At 42.1% G+C, this 16,557-nt stretch overlaps 1 protein-coding gene across 1 annotated transcript in view; it reads right to left on the bottom strand.

Moving 5' to 3' along the window:
- Window positions 1-16,557, bottom strand: part of pacrg (PARK2 co-regulated) — a 147,612-nt gene that overhangs the window by 106,548 nt on the left and 24,507 nt on the right. The window lies entirely within an intron of this gene.

Here is a 16,557-nt window from a genome sequence, read left to right as displayed (position 1 = left end):
GGCTATTGACATTTTCACACCTAAAGCCAAGCTCTGCCAGCTGTATTGCAATTCAAACCCCAACTTAATGGCAATGAGCTAAATCATCCCCTAGCTTTGGCGTTCAACTTTTCTTTATTTCCTTTATAAGAGGAGGAGCATTCTGGTAGTCAGCAACAGGGTGCAGCCCTTTTGAAATGGCCGTTTCATGGGCAGATTTTTTTTTTTTTTCTCCCCAGACTGACAGATTAAAATTAATCCCGCCATAAATAACTTCTATCACAAAGAGCCATTAGGAGCGACCGTTAGGAGTGTCTAAATGGCAGCCATTTCTTCTGTATGACTGAGAGTGTAGAGGGAAGAAGGAGGAGAGGGAGGAGATTTGAGACAAAGGCCCCCGTGTGACAATGTGCTTTTTCAATTTCAACATTTCTGAGGCCTATGAGTCATATTTCACTCAGTGGCCCAGAAAGAATGACAAATGATTTCAGTTGTTCTGCAGCAATTGAAAGTGAAAGGTGACATAGCTATCAGTGAGGGCTTCGGCCCCACAATAACACGTCGTCCGTAAGCACAAAATACAAGGATAAAAACAAAGGCTGAGGAAAAACAAAACTAAAAGTTTAAAATGGGGTCAAAAAAAAAGTTTGACCTGAACAAGGCTATACAAAACAATTAGCCTATTACTTTATTTAAAATGTTATGTGCATGTTAAAATGTTGGTGCCATTGGCTTGTCATATTATTACTTGAAGTGAGCTGTGTGCATGTGAAGATTTTAGAATATGAGTTGCATGAGAAGAAGAGTAAAAATGAATGGAAACAAACAAGATTCATCCTCTAGGGACCATGAATATCCACAGCATATTTCATGGAAATACAGCCTTTTGTCTTTTGTCTGTGATACTTTGTCATGAACCAAAGTCTGGCCAGAGGGATGAAAGACAAAACTTCATGGGGTCACCAAAAACAAATAACCCTGAAACCAAGTTGCAGGGTAATCTGGCCAAGATATCTTGCTCGGTAACAAACAGACTGACAGAAGGACAAAGAGAGCGACCCTATAGACAGACCGACCAATGAAAGGAGCATAATTATGTGATTGTGCAGGAATTTTCTTTTGTCTAGACTGACCAACATTGACCTCCCATCTGCTTACTGGGCCAAAAACACTGGCTGGCTCGGGACAGCATTCCAAAGAAATTAGAAAGTAAGTGTATGAATAACAATGCCATTTCATGTCGAATATGCATTCTCTTTCATTTCAAGAAAAAAAAAACACTGGCTGTATTTGAAACTGCATACTATACTAGCAGTACGTACTGGTTTGGCCAAACTATGTAGTATGCAGTATGCAAACAAAAACAAAATCTAAAGTATGCCGAAAATACCCTGATGTCATACTGATTTGAAAAAAAATCTCCAGTGTGCATAGGACCAGTCTACGTTGCCTATTGTATCCCACAATGCAAAGCACTGGAATAGTACTGTTTATGGTCACAACAATAGTGGTCAAAACCGGCAAGTATTTTTTACAATTTTTGTATGCTATTTCATCAATGAATTCACTTCTGAGAATTTTTGAGGCGAGAAATCAACTGTGTAGATTTTTAATATTTACAGTTTTACAAAAATTGATAGCCAAATGAAAATTTGCTCCAACGTTCTTGGAGTTAAGCTGGTTGGAGCTCTCTTATGAGCTGGTTGGAGCTCTCCCAAGAGACTGGTCTCGTAGACAAGAGGCTTTTATTTCTCTGTTGATGGATGGTTTGTTTTAACATCACAACACAAATGTCCATCATAAAATTAAAACTGTATTTTTTTATGACACAATTTCAATATGTTATCAATTATTATGGTGTATTGTCTTACATAACCTTTTAGCTTAGGTTGTACAGATTTTAGGGGTATGAAGCATTTTAAGATACTCCAAGAAATTATATCATAATATGCAAAAATACCAATGAAGGCACCGGTGGACCATTTCTATTGCAGAGTTCAAAGGGTTAAGAGCTTGTTTAAAGGCTAAGCCTGGCCTAGCATACTACAAAATAAATCAATTTAACAGATGTATACTGTATACTACTGACAAACGCAGTATGCAGTATGTACTGTGTATTGAATACTGCGTTCGTCAGTAGTACGTAGTAGATGGTTTCAAACACAGCCACTGTTTTGTACTTTAAACAGATACTACAGGATATTGGACAAAAATAACCAGAAAGCAGTATTTATGGTGTGTGTGTATATGGAGTCCTGATGTGTACTAGTAAATATGGAGAACGGTTGAATGAATAACGCAGAGTGATTGTAAAGCCCGGTGCTCTTACACTGACATGTATTCCTGAGAGGCCACAGGGTGTGGAGTAGCTGTGTGTTGAATTGCTAATGGAATGTCATGTGAAGGGGAACGCTGGATACACGAGGGTAATGGCGACGATGACACTGCGCTGATAGCTTCCACAACAGCGTAGTTTGTGGCGTGTTTGTGCATTTGTTGACGGAGAGGTTAACATATAGCACAGAGGCTGGTTCCATTACGTTGTGTCAGGAAGCAGGAAGCCAACTGTATTGTATATCAGAAAAATTATGACATTTCCAACAGCCACACCTGTAGCTAACAGCAGTGAGACTTTCCTGGTCACAAACACAAGGAATGATTTCATTTTGTCTTTACAAGGCAAGGTAAGAAAAGAGGTAGGCCTTCATTTTGTGACATGTGCATTCTCCATGCTAGGCCTTTATTGGAGATATGTATTGGTTTAGCGAAGGCCAAGGTTCAGGGCAGACTGGGGTTAACTGCCACTCCCTGACAGCACCAGATGAGAAAGTGATGTGCACAGTGGGAGGTCACTGTGTGTCAGTCCGCCAGCTAACACTGGCTCATTGGGAACCCGGCACGCTCCATTTAACTTCACAGGGCATCCACATCCTGCATGTCACACACACACACACACACATATTAAGGCCCCAGCGTCTCCTGTATGGCCTCGCAGGGCTCCCTGTTTCCCATAGCCTTCCTAGGAAGCCGGAGTCACTCTGACTCATTAGGGTAATTGAGACAGGCCCTCCTGAGACTAAAGAGCTGCTGAATTGCTACCCACTCGCGCATTTAAAAGACCACTTAATCAAGCCCTTCTGTGTGTATGTTTTATTCTCTCTCTTTCTCATCATTCCCCTCCTCTTTTTTGTCATGCGTTTCCTTCAGTCCCTTTCAGTTTGTCTGTTAGGTCACTGAGTGGGACACAGTTTGTGCTGCTAATTGCCAGTAAGGAAATGATCTTGGGGGTTTCCATCTCTAGACTATACTCCCCTGGTGTTGAGGAAGCCTCTGGTCCGTGGAGGTGTGAATGGGTGACAGCAAAGAAAAAAAAATGCTGATTTGTGGATGTTGGTAAGGAAGAAGGGAGGGAGGGGTAGAGATTGAGTGAGGGAGGAGAGGAAAATCCACCACCTCAGCGATTCCGAGGGCCGGGGCTGCTCCGAGCTGACAAAGACACCCAGATTGCGGCCAGAGGTTGTCTCGGCGAGGCGAGGTGAGCCAGAGCACCCGTCATGTAACAAGTCAGATTTAGCAATACTGCTGGGTCAGGTCAGACTCAGATTGAAGTTGGAGTCACGGCTGGCACCACGCTGCTGCTCGCCTCTTCTATTGCTCATCCATCTGAACACAAATTACCGAGCCTTCCTCATTACGCTGAGAAATATAGACTGGCGCTTTGTGCGAAGTGTGTGTACGTGCACTTTATTTACACACACACACACAAATCAAAACAAAAGTGACTATCCTAAAGATGCTGGAGGATGGATGGGTGCTCCCAATGTATTGTATTTTCTCTCTCAAGACTGCATACAAGCCTCTGGCCCAAGAAGATGAGGACAAATCTGAGATGCTGTTAATCTGCTCCCGTGAAATAAGGCAATGACAACGCAGCAAGTTCAACAAGCACAAAACAGAAAAAAGGGGGGAGAGTGTCACCACAGAGACCTCTCTCTTTAATCATGCCCTATTTCTTTCTCTATTTCTGTCTCTCTCTCTCTCTCTTTCGCTCTGACACTCACTATATCATTATTTTTTTAACCACCATTCTCTTTTTCTTTCCCTTTTTCTTATTTCCACGGCTCCACACATACACACATCCCTCCCTTCCTTCTTTCTTATCAGTGACAGGCTGGAAACAGCAGCGAGATAAGGAAGCCAATACAAGGTGTGGTGGTCGAATACCTGGGCAGATTAGTCATTGACACGTTTGTCAGGTAACAATGGCAAAACGTGCAGCTCAAACTGGCAAATGGGAGCAGAAACAATGAGATGAATTTCTCCTCATAACGCATTCTGGGCCCTGCAGCATTAGCGGCTGGAGCCAGGCGCACACGGTTCCTCCCCTGAGGTGTGGCAGCACAGATTACTAAAATTGGAGCTGCTACTACACACCTTAATCAGTTCCTGTCACTCAATCACTCAGACAGACACACAAGCACACATTAACACACGTGCATACAAACTACAAATACACCAGGGTCTGCTTCATCACTCCCCCCGCTCTCCCTGTCAGGAAAGTGGAGGGCCTTAATAGTTGTGTATACCAACAGTTTGTGTACACTCATTTCAACACACGATATCAGATTTACTGCATCTCGTTCTACAAATTCCATCACTATTGTCAACGTGTCAGCATAACTGATAGATTGATTGACACTCTGTTGATTCTGTGCAATTTAGGCATGGGATAATCCAGCGGTTCAGGGTTTTATTTACAGCTTATAGCTGTTTCTTGCCAAGAAAACTTTCACGAGGCATTTCTGTTCATTTCTGGAACTTCTGTAGCACTTTATTTCTTTCAGGGTGTAATTTAGAACATTAACTTCCTCCAGCTCCAGCTTTAGGTCAGCAGTGCCAATGATTTCAATGATTTCAATATTTTAGTTACAAAATCAACGCACGAGAAATTGTATTTTTACTTTATAATATTTTTGACCATTTTTATATTGAATGTGCATACTTGACTTTGGATTCTTTTTTGTTATCTTATTTACATTGTTATTGATCTTATTTGTTATTATCTAAGTTTAACTTGATCATATTTCATTATTATAATAACATTACTCCATTTGGAATCAAAATTATACAATTTAGTTGTTTTTTTTATTGATTTTATATTGTGCACAATGGTATAATCTGATGATGCACAGGGTAAATGTTATGGCCAAAGGCTCCATTGTGTGCACATAGCCTCCTGTAGTGGATATCAGTAGTATTTTATAGCCAGATTCCCTTTCAAGAGGTAAAAAAAACAACATTTGGCACATTTTGTGTATCCAAGTGACCAAACGGAGACTCCGCCTGGTCCTATCCTTATTAAAAACCTTTGTAGAATCTATGTGCTTTGTGTTATTTATATCTGCTTCGGCACAGTTGTAATCAATGAGTTGCTGAATAAATTCAGTGGCATCTCTGTGCATGGCATCATTGCTAGGATAGAAATGTAAATTTTTCCTTTGGTTCATCACAATTTACTCAGGCATAGTAGCGGTCACAATGTTAGTTACACTGGGGATGAATTCTCTGAGGTCTTACCTATCCATAGAGACCAAGATCATGCATATAGACCTGGTAGTTGTGGAGCTATTTTTGGGCATGTTTGTCAAGGTGAACCACACCTTCCAGCACCCTAGGGCTTAAGAGGTTAAAACCAAACTTATCACAAAAAAATGAACACTTGAACATAGATCAGCGTGATAAGAACTACCTAAAACCATCTTTGAGAAAAAGTAATTTGACGTGTACTTTGACTTTTTAGTTTGACCCATGTCCCATTCACTAACATGGAAGGGGCGGGGTTTATGACCTATACTTATACATGGAGATATGTATATGTATTGTGGGGGGTTGAAGCTCAACGATCGCCTTGGATTTACTCATGTGCATTTACTAGAAAAGGAAAAACTTCCACAGGACTCTGATGTAAAAAAGGATAAAACAAAAATCTTTCTTCCATAGTTTTGTAGTATCTTCTTACAGGAGTATTCAAAGCTAAGTTCTCCTAATTAGCAAACTGTACTACGGTAAGAAAACCGTGTTACTCGGTCTTTAACTTGAGCCTCATCTGAACAAACCACTGTTTTTACCTCAATGATCACAAGAAGCCTATTTCTCTTAAAGTGACGGTAACCTACTTACCTGTCTAACAGAAAGCTTATATAGTGTTGCCTTTACAAGGTAACACATAAAGACATTATATCAAGATGAATTAAATCAAATGATCATTAAATGACTTTTAACCTTTTAACATATTAATAACTATTAATTAACTTATTCAATGAAATCACTTATTTATCTCACCTACATAAAATACAGACTGTGCTTATTTATTGAACTAAAACATGTATACAAAACTTTGCTGCCACATGTATATATACATATACATGGAGAAATGTTCTGGTACGCTGCAACAAGTTGCTCACTTCTTTGGTTGAGTCTCATCTGTGGTTGACAGAGTTGCTCTCTCAGTGCGTCATCATCAGAGGTGATGTGTTTCAGGGACAGCTCGCCAATAATTGCGTCTATTTTGTCATCTATGGATGACACTGAAGTACTCTGCACCCCATCGGTGGCAATAATGTCTCTCGGTGTACTGCAATTTGTGGAGTTCTTTTAAGGTCAAGCTATTTTTTTCTTCACCTCTGCCACAGTTCTTATTATAGGTGAAACAAGTGTTCCCAGCATATGTCAACTGCCCCCATGCTGTGTTTTTTTCTTTTGGAAATGCCATGTGTGAAAGTGCTACTAATTAAAAAGTTTTGTTTAGCTGAAACCTCATTTAGCTCAACGTCAGATTTTTTTTTTTTTCTTCTTGCTCCATGTTTCCACAAGTAGTCCTATACAGTATTTAGGCTACTAGGGCATATTACAGAATCACAAAATAATAAACAAACAAAAGGCTCAGTTAAGGAGGTTATATGTCCTCAAATGACATCCCTGTAGCCTAGATTATTTTCCTACAACTCACAGGGAAGCTGCTTCTGTTTCTGAACAAAAAGCTTTGACGCAGTTTGCCAAGTTTGAATACATGATACGGTATTCACATGTCAATTTTTCAATGAGTCAGATGCCAAAGTACTGTATTTCAGTTTTCTGTGATCCAATAATAAAATATTATAATAAAATAATGTTTTAATACTGCAATATTAAAACTATTCACACTAGAAATATGCAAAATTCTGTTCTCTAAATTGCAATAACAACATGAATTTTGTTTTACTTACATTATGTATTGCTATGTAAGTACCAAGTTAAGGAACATAAGAGCATCTTGCAGAGGCTTGTAACATCTCAGTGTTAACTGGAAAGAAGCAGCGAAACAGTGTAAAGTGATATCTGCATATTTATATATTTTAAACAGCCTCAGTGACATGAGGCAGGTGTCAAGTTCTCTCACACACCGATGAATAGCTGATAAACCAGTTGTAGGCATTCCTCCTGCTGAAACCAACGGAAGATAATATTTATAAAATTACATGATCAAATGCATTCAAATGTTTTGATAAATATGTCTGTTATCTTAACCAGTAATTTAATATTTTTTGATTAAATAACAGCTGAGATAGTGCTATAATTGTATCTATAATTAGACAGATGTGGACTTGGAAAGTAGTGCACTAAGAAGAACTGATTGAAGTTTGACATTGGACAATATTTACTAAGGTCACTGCTATCTCTGCCTTCAGGGAGCAAAAAATATAAAATATATATTTGCAAATTAGCCTCTTCATGCACAAGCAGATATAGAACAGGTGGGACTGCATATAGGTGTGTATACGCATGTTTCATTAATGCCAACTATCTTGTGCATACAGGTGTGTATACGTGTGTTTCATTAATGCCAACTATCTTGTGCGTATGGGCAGCTCATACACACAGATTTTGTTCTATGCACGCTTTGATAAACAGCCCCTGGACTTCAGAGGCCTCTCTTTCCCAACAGCCCACCAGAGACAAACACTACAAGCGTATTCTAGTCAGCCACCTGCCACTTTAAATGGCACTTCAATCAGGAGAATAGCCATGAGTTCTACTCCCTTAAAATGTTGCCATTTAGAGTTATTGCAGCTGTAAAAAGGGTGAAGACTAGACTAGTGCGTGGAGCATGAAGCCATTCAATGTTTCTTCCAGGCTTTCTTCTGTTGTCTTTAAACCAGTAAAGCCAATATAGTATTATTGTATTTAAGAGTATGAGGGAAAATAAAACTGGCAGCACTGAAGATTGTGTCCCTTAGTTCTGCAAAGTTTTCGTTTTTTTTCCCCCTCTCAGACAGCTCCCGCTGGCTCAATTAACTATTGATCAGATTTGTGGAACCGAATGTAAATAATTAACAAAAGTGGAGATAGCATCTGCAGCTCTGCAAACAACTTCAATACAGAGGCCTCTGTGTCTCTGATCAATAGGGCGTGGACAGCATGCACATCAGCCACTGAGAGGGCCTCTGCAAGGTGGCCGCGGAAACAGAGAAAATCACATTTTTATCAGACATCGCAGCTGTGTCAGCAAAAAACATCAAGACCACAGAAGTAATCAGGCAGGGGCTGTTTTATTGTAGATACCAGAGTGGGGAAAACCATCTGTCTTTGACATTTAGAGGTAATCTAATTAACTCTCTGACGTGGCATACCAACAGGTAAATGAAAACTGAAATTGTTGTTGAAGCACTGAGGTGAAATTGGACTTTTTCATAGAGGAACTCCACCGAGAATGATGTGCTCCAATGAAAATCCGTCATCCTATAAGCAGCTCTGAGGGAAGTGATAGCCTAGTTGTGTCCAACAAAGCCTGTGTAAGTAAAGATGTAACATCCTGAAGAGAGAAAAGCATAAAGCTCCTTGGGGATAGAAGTACTATACGGCACTGTTGGGGGGGAATTGCGCGAGGGCCTCTAGGTAACCCTATTTGAATATGAATTCGTCCCATGATCCACATCAAGGGCACTGACAGGGGCACCTCTATCTACAACTACCTCCAGCGGATGTGTCTGCGTATCTGTGTGTGTGTGTGTGTGGGTGCACAACTGATCACTCCGTGCAGCCATCAGCCACCGCATTTTTCCAAGGTACTTTGTACAGTGCATTAATCACAGAGACCCTTGAGCGCTTCCACGGATCCAAATATTCCGACCTTGAGGTTACAAGAAAGACATTAGTCCTGATCCATTCAAAGTATTGGAGACAGGGAGGGGGAGCAGAGGGAGGGGGCAGAAAAGCTTTCAAGGTAATGAAATTCTGCCATAATTTAAAGGAAAAGACTTGTGGGGACAAGCCTGAGCCAGAGTTAGAAAAAAAAAAAAGATTAAATTGGATTTTTTTTCTTTTTCCCCTTTATTTTAAATTAGGCTTAAGTGCATGTGGGGGGTAGTTTTTCTTTCTCTTTTTTTTTTTTTTCGAACAAAAGCATGATAACAGCATTAACGTCCAGAATGAATCGAATCATTTCCAAACCAATTAACCTTTGACAGAATGGATGAGTGGACAGGAATGAGAATGGTGCATACAGGAGGGGAGAGAGAGAGAGAGGTGGGCGGAGGAGAGCGGGCAGCAGAGTGCAGAAACAGGGGTCTGACTGGCAGGGAGCAGGCATTTTGGGGGTGATTGCTGACTGAGAGCATGGCATGAGGGGGTCTGATAGGGCACCTGGAGATACCCCAATCGGACCGACACCAGAAACCCCTGCTGGTGGTCCATCTGAACGGGGAAACGCACCGCACTCTCATCTCACCTCCCTCTCCCTCCTTGCCTATGTCCTGTCCATCCTGACTGATAGTAGAAAGGGTCTGCAGTTAACCCCACTTATTCTTTATGCTGGCTCTCACAGCCTCGCTCGCTCTATCTATCTATTTCTATTCCTCCCTCATTGGCTCACACACAGCTGCAGCCGGTCCATTAAGTTAATTAAAGGCTCCATTTTGAGCTGGAGCCCGCTAGCAAATACGAGTGCCAATCAATAGATCTCTGGCTTATTTTGTGGGTGGGAGGGGTGACAGCGCTGGTGCTGCATTCAGGGACATGATTTGTAGCCTTGGCAGACGAGCCATGTCCCTCTCTGTCTTGTCCTCTGTCTCTGTCTAATTTGGTAGCCACCCTGCCCCTTCCACAATCTCCTTCCCGCTCTTCACCGTGATGTCATCTATCACTTCGCTCTCCCTTCTTTACCCCCAGCTATCCACGGCTTTTCCCATCTGCCTAGAAGGAGTCACAGTGTTTCCCTATGAGAGAGAGTGTGCATTTGTTTTAGTCACCATCTGCACAGGGGAGCCAGCTGTGTGGGGTTGCAGCTGGGGTTGGAGATGTGGGAGGCTTGCGGCGGGGCAGTGGTGGAGCTGAGATCAACAGGGTGTCCGGAGGGATGATGTGAGCTCGGGGACCAGGAGAGGAAGTAACAGTGGGACAGAAGGTGAGCGTTTCATTATGAGAGACTGCATAGCGTTCCAAAGATCATTACACAGAATGAGAAGCTCATTTTCCATGTCTGCACCCATGTCTAAAAGTGTCAACATGAGCTGTGAGAAGAGCAGATACGATCTTCGGAAGCAGTTGGTTGCCAGTTAAAGCGTCGTGCGTGGAAGCTTCACAGATATAGATCACTATTGCTGGAAATGAGGATCACGAAAAAATATTTAGGATGCAACTGAGCCCCCTATAGGAGCAGCGTCACTTTCCATACTCATATAGAGAACTAAAAATGGATTGATTCACATTGTAAGTCATCTTCCGAAATAAAAGCATCCTCCATTTTCACCAAAAATCCATTTTTCTGAGATTATCTTATACCACAGCAAGAGTGGAAGGCCCACAGGCTAAACAACCATCATCAGCTTCACGTGGCGTTTGTCTGCTATGAATAATAGCTGAGGGCGGCAGGCGGTGTACCAGTTCAAAATCCGCATACAAGCTCTCTCTGCTGGATACCTCTGCTCCAACAGTCCCTCCATTCCTGCAGTCACACCAGCAGCATGGCAGCGGCGCAGCTCATCGAGCTCCTTCCCAGCAGTCATTCGACAATTCCCTCCCTCCAGGGAGGCAGCCCGTGCAGGCCTTGATGGTTAGCCAGTGTTGTTTGTTGGAGGCCCTTTCCTTCCTCTACTCCCCCTCTTTCTCTTCTCATCTCTCTTTTTTCTGTGAGAATGCCTGGTGCTTTTTTCCACTTCTCTAATCTAAACTCCCTCCTTCTCTCTTCCCTCTCCTCTCAGAGAAAGCCCAGGGGGGCTTGTTCATATTCTCTCCTCTTATTGTGTTTCATCTTTTTCCTTATGACACAGAACTATCCCCCCAGAGTATCCTAGCTTTCAGCCAGGGAGCCGGAGAAAACGCATGGTTAACCCCATTTTATTCTGTCTATTCAAAGGTTCCCCCGACAAAGCTCTAGTGCTCACCGCAGATAAGAAATCATTCACATAGAGCAGAAGAGAAGGTTTGGTATGCATTCAACAGAAGTAGAAGAGAAGGTCATTTTGTGCAGGAGTGTGGCGTTTCGAAAGGAGCAGTGCATTTCTTAGCAATATGTTGCACCATATTGTGCAAAACAATGGAGGAGCTCACTCACTGAGGCATTTCTATGAAGCAGCTGTTGTGAAAGTGCTACAGTACGCTGCTGCACTTTTGGCTGGCTATAGTATCAGTTTTATAGAGGTGTTATTTTCTAATATCTGTATAGAACTCCAGGAGAAAACATTAGCACAATGTTGCAGTAAGCCTTTGTCAGTCATACACTTGAGTCTATGATATTACAACTGGGGCTGATGATTAAAATATTTTATCGAGATTAATCGCATGACTGTCCATAGTTAATCGCGCTTAATCACAAATGAATGAATACTTTTATCAACATGGGAGTGGGTAAATATGCTTGCTTTATGCAAATGTATGTATGCATTTATTATTGGAAATCAATTAACAGCACAAAACAATGACAAATATTGTCCAGAAACCCCCTCAAAAAAATATGCTCATATCATAAAATGGCAAACTCAAGCCCAACAGGCAACAACAGCTGTCAGTGTGTCAGTGTGCTGACTTGACTATGACTTGCCCCAAACTGCATGTGATTATCATAAAGTGAACATGTCTGTAAAGAGGAGACTCGTGGGTACCCATGACGCCCATTTTCATTCATATATCTTGAGGTCAGAGGTTAAGGGACCCCTTTGAAAATGGCTATGCCAGTTTCTCCTCACTAAAATGTAGCACAAGTTTGGAGCGTTATTTATCTGCTTTTGCAACAAGCTAGTATGACATGGTTGGTACGAATGGATTCCTTAGGTTTTCTAGTTTCATGTGATACCAGTATCTTCACTCTAGCTTTAAAACTGAGCCACTCTAACCTAAAAATCGCAGGTTGCATTAAAGAAATTACTGGCATTAAAATGAATTTGCGGTAACGCGTTAACTTTGACAGCCCTAATTACAACAAATTAAATTTAGATAGGAGACAACGCAGCTACTGTATTATTGTGCCACGGGCCATTGCCATAAAGTCCTCCATAGTGCTGGTCCATATGTGTACTGTACTGTAAGACAATTTACTGTTACATAAATGACAAATTTGTCAAGAGCAGCACTCAGCTGTGAATTGAATTGAAAAAGCAAAATGATGTACCCATGCCATGTAATACAGCTGTCAAAAGAAGGGGTTATCAAGCATAAGGTATGACACATAAAAATGTAAATGGTCGGATGGGGGGGGAAAGGAGGGAGGGAGGGAGAGAAATAAGGCTCTGTTGCTGTTTCTGCAATGACCTCATCTCTCTTTCACCCCACTCTCTTTTTGCTCTTGCTCTATTTCATTTTCTGTCTCTCTATCTTTCACTCTCTCGTATCAAGCGCACACTCCCACTGCGTTTCTCAAGCACATGCTCCCTCATCCTCGGTCACCCTAACCACCTCATTTCTCCAGCCCTCCCTCCTCTCCAACTCTCACTCGGTGCGTAATTCAATCATCCCAAGGAGATGGATATCCGTCCCCTAGGAGCGCTTACGCTCTCCATTTCCTAAAGCGCTTGATCAGATTAATTGATTGTCCCCCCCCCCGCCTCATCTCTGCGTCCCTTCTGCAGACTGAGGCCGGTGCGGTGGCGGAGGGTGGGAAGAAATCAGGTTTGCATTGATATTTTTATAAAATGGCTTTTTACTTCTGCCCCCAGACAGACCCTGTTAAAGGACAAAGGGGAATAGATAAAGTACATGAACCAAGAGAAAGGGGGAGTGTGGGGGGGGCGCGGTGGGCAACATGGAAGCCTGCAGAAACAGACAGGCAGGATTTATAAAGAGGACAAAACAACAACCTGGAGCGTACAGGAGACACTGAGCTGAACAGGAGATCAAGGGACAAGATAAAGCAGATAGGCGATCAATGAAATGAAATAAACAAGGCTGTTTAGGAGGTGTATGGCACATGTGAGGTGAGTGTGTGTGCATGCATCTGTGTACTAGGATGTTTGGCTGCGAGCCCGCGGAGCACAGCAGAGGGTAGAGATGGGAGAGTCGAACCAAGCCCCACGGGGAACGCAGGAAGACCTCAACTCATCCATTATAACTGAGAGCCAAGCGGCTGCCATGTCTCCTGATTGCTGAGTCCCTGTGGAGCTCTCTCTCCCCCCCTGTCTCTCTCTCTCTCACTTTCCCCCCTCTCTCCCTCTCTCTCCTTCTATCTCTCTCTTTTTGGCTCTGGGGATGGCAGTAGATTACGGTGCTGTTCCAGGCCTTTGGCTTCTACGTCATGGCAGGGGCCAAATATATACGCACAAACATACACACACTCACGCACGCAAAACGCAAACACGCAGGAACACAAACACACAGAGACGGGGATAGGAACTCGCTCGTCTCCTCTCTTATCTATCTGCCGCACATGTTCCCCATACGTGTAAAGCTTTTACCTGAGCGCGCCATTACAGTTGAGGCTTTTACCTCTGGAGAGCCAAATTACCTTTCAGATACAACCTTCCCTTTTTTCCAACTTGCCCTTGACATTTAGTTCACTTGCATTCCCCCCCTGTACACATGGACTCAAACACACACTATAAAACCACACATGCAAGCACGCACAGACACACAAATACACAAAGTTGCATGTCTCCGGGCTCATAATTGTTTGTTATTTAGACCTCACACATTTTCTACACATTCCTTCTCTACGGTAACTTCAACAAATACTGTATGTTTGCAGGATGGAGCACACAGCTTCGGCAGGATCGTACTGTAACAACAGAGCTGACCATGTTCTTTTAAGCTGCAAAGCTTTCTCGTACTTGGCAATAACAGGTAAGGCTCGCTTTTCATTTGTTTTATTAAGAAAGGCGGATACCGGTTCTATCGATGAGGAAATATTCATCCAATAACACCAAGCTCCAGCTCCCTACTTATTGCCATCTACAATAAAACAAATATAAGAAGACTCCTTCACCAACATTGTATCCAACAACGGGATGTTTTGAAACCATAAAATATGGTTAGGGCTGCACAAATAATTGCAGATAATTAAAAATTGATGTTTTCTGTTCCAACAATTAATCATGAACCTTATCAAAACCCCATGATGCAATATTTTTGATATTAACATTGATTTAAATTACTCCCTGTTAAATGAATTGGTTGGTATCACATGATCCCACTGAGAGTCAACACCACACTCTGCAGTTCTATATGCAAGATATACGCAAGACTGCTCACAAGAGCCAATTCTACACTGCCTGCCCAGCGTGAAATGGTGGGCAGCTTTATTTATTGAGTGGCTCTTGAGCATTTAGCGAGCCAAAGAGACCGAGATATATTTTTCAGAAGTTAGCGGGCCCAACTAAATCTAAAGCGCGAGGAAAATGTTGGCCTTTCATTTGGCAAGCAATAAAGAGGATTGCGAAACTCAAAAACGCATTTTGTTTCGTTTCTGCTCGATGTGTAAGTCGAGCATGTGTTTGCTAACAAATTTCCATAAATATTTTATAAGCTGATACAGGATATCAAACCTGCTGCTGCATGCTAGGGTCAACTCTGTGTCATCTAGCAATCAAAGCAGGCACTTTCCAAAAGTAACTTAAACCTGCAGTAGGCAGAATACTTTTGGCATCATCGGGCAAATATTCCATAATAACCTTTCAGCATATTGTAATTCAAGTGTTCTGAGAGATAACTAGACTTCTGCACCTTGAGCGTTCCTATTGACTGTGCTCCAGCTGGTGGGCGGTGCTTGGTATTTCCTCAAATGATCTCAACATGGCTGCCGTGTTACAAACTTTCTAATTTTACAGCTAAACCGTACACTACAAGATGTTTCTGAAAACATTTGAGACGGGAAATAGGCATTACAGTAACAGAATATTGATTCATATTTGATCAGCACTGCCTAGTTTGACCGTTTGATCAGACTTTGCGAGTGATTGACAGCTCCTCATACGCGGACGGCAGCTGGACGGCAGACTCCAGCTCGGCTCTGATTGGTTGTTTTCTTCCGGTCTGTGAAATCTTGCAAATGCCAAAAGGAGCACCGGAGGACACAGAGGCACATGATTTTTTTATGCACTACAAATCATTTTTGCATCATTTCTACCCACTGCAGCTTTAATAAAATTGAATATTTATTTATTTATTTATTTTTATCTTCAATGGTTTAGGTGTTCAGTACTCTTACACAATGGGTGCAGGTGCAACAGAGCACAGGTCTGACATTCAATCAGGCATGTTTGTGTATTTCATGGTCACACTGGCTGTTTGCTGCTGCGCAGAGGCAAACATGTAGGGACAGCAACTTTGTAGGAGGGAAGCTGAACTCCTGACCTGAATACACAGACTCATCAATACAGACAGTCTAACTGATACACAAATACAGTACACACACATGCACACACACTCTACTATGCCTGAGTACTCAGCCCACAAACTAAATCAACACACCATTTATCTTTTCTTTCCGAAAGACTCTCTCTCTCTCTCTCTCTCTCTTTCTTACTTTCCCCAGACTTTTTATTTGCTAGGGGGCTGAGCTCTCAGACTGGGATTGATCCGGAGCTGCCGTCTTGAACCTGTGCCCCGAGGGCAGCTCAGTGCAAACACGCCGCAGCCCCTCTCCACTTACTCCGATCACGGTTACACTCTCTGTTACACTACACCCACATTTAAACCCACACAGCGAGTGCCACCTCTACCTGAACCGCTTTAAACAAACAGAAGGCTGATCTGATTTTAAGGAAGCACTAATCATAGGAAAAATGTGTCTCCTCCACTAAAACAGACACGGCATTTCGACATTCCACTTGTTCACAGTCAGTGTCAGTGAGCTTGAGCAAATAAACTCTTCTTTTGAGGAGGATTTTAAAAAATGACTAGCATGTGTATAAGTATTGGGGGGAAATCAATAAGCATAACAGCTGCATTGGAGATGACAGCAACAATTTCATACACCACATCCCATTTGCTGAGTGCTTTTTCATGGACAGGGCACAAAAGAAATCCATTATTTTTCGCAAACGCAAAGATTCATTTGAACATTTTACATAAATAATTCATACAAAGAGAGCTTTTACAGTGTTTTCACCTGAA

Source organism: Sebastes umbrosus, chromosome 16 (assembly GCF_015220745.1).
Source record: "Sebastes umbrosus isolate fSebUmb1 chromosome 16, fSebUmb1.pri, whole genome shotgun sequence".
NCBI classification, from domain to species: Eukaryota; Metazoa; Chordata; class Actinopteri; order Perciformes; family Sebastidae; genus Sebastes; species Sebastes umbrosus.
Note: the sequence above shows the minus strand (reverse complement) of the source record. Positions and strands in the feature narration are given on the sequence as shown.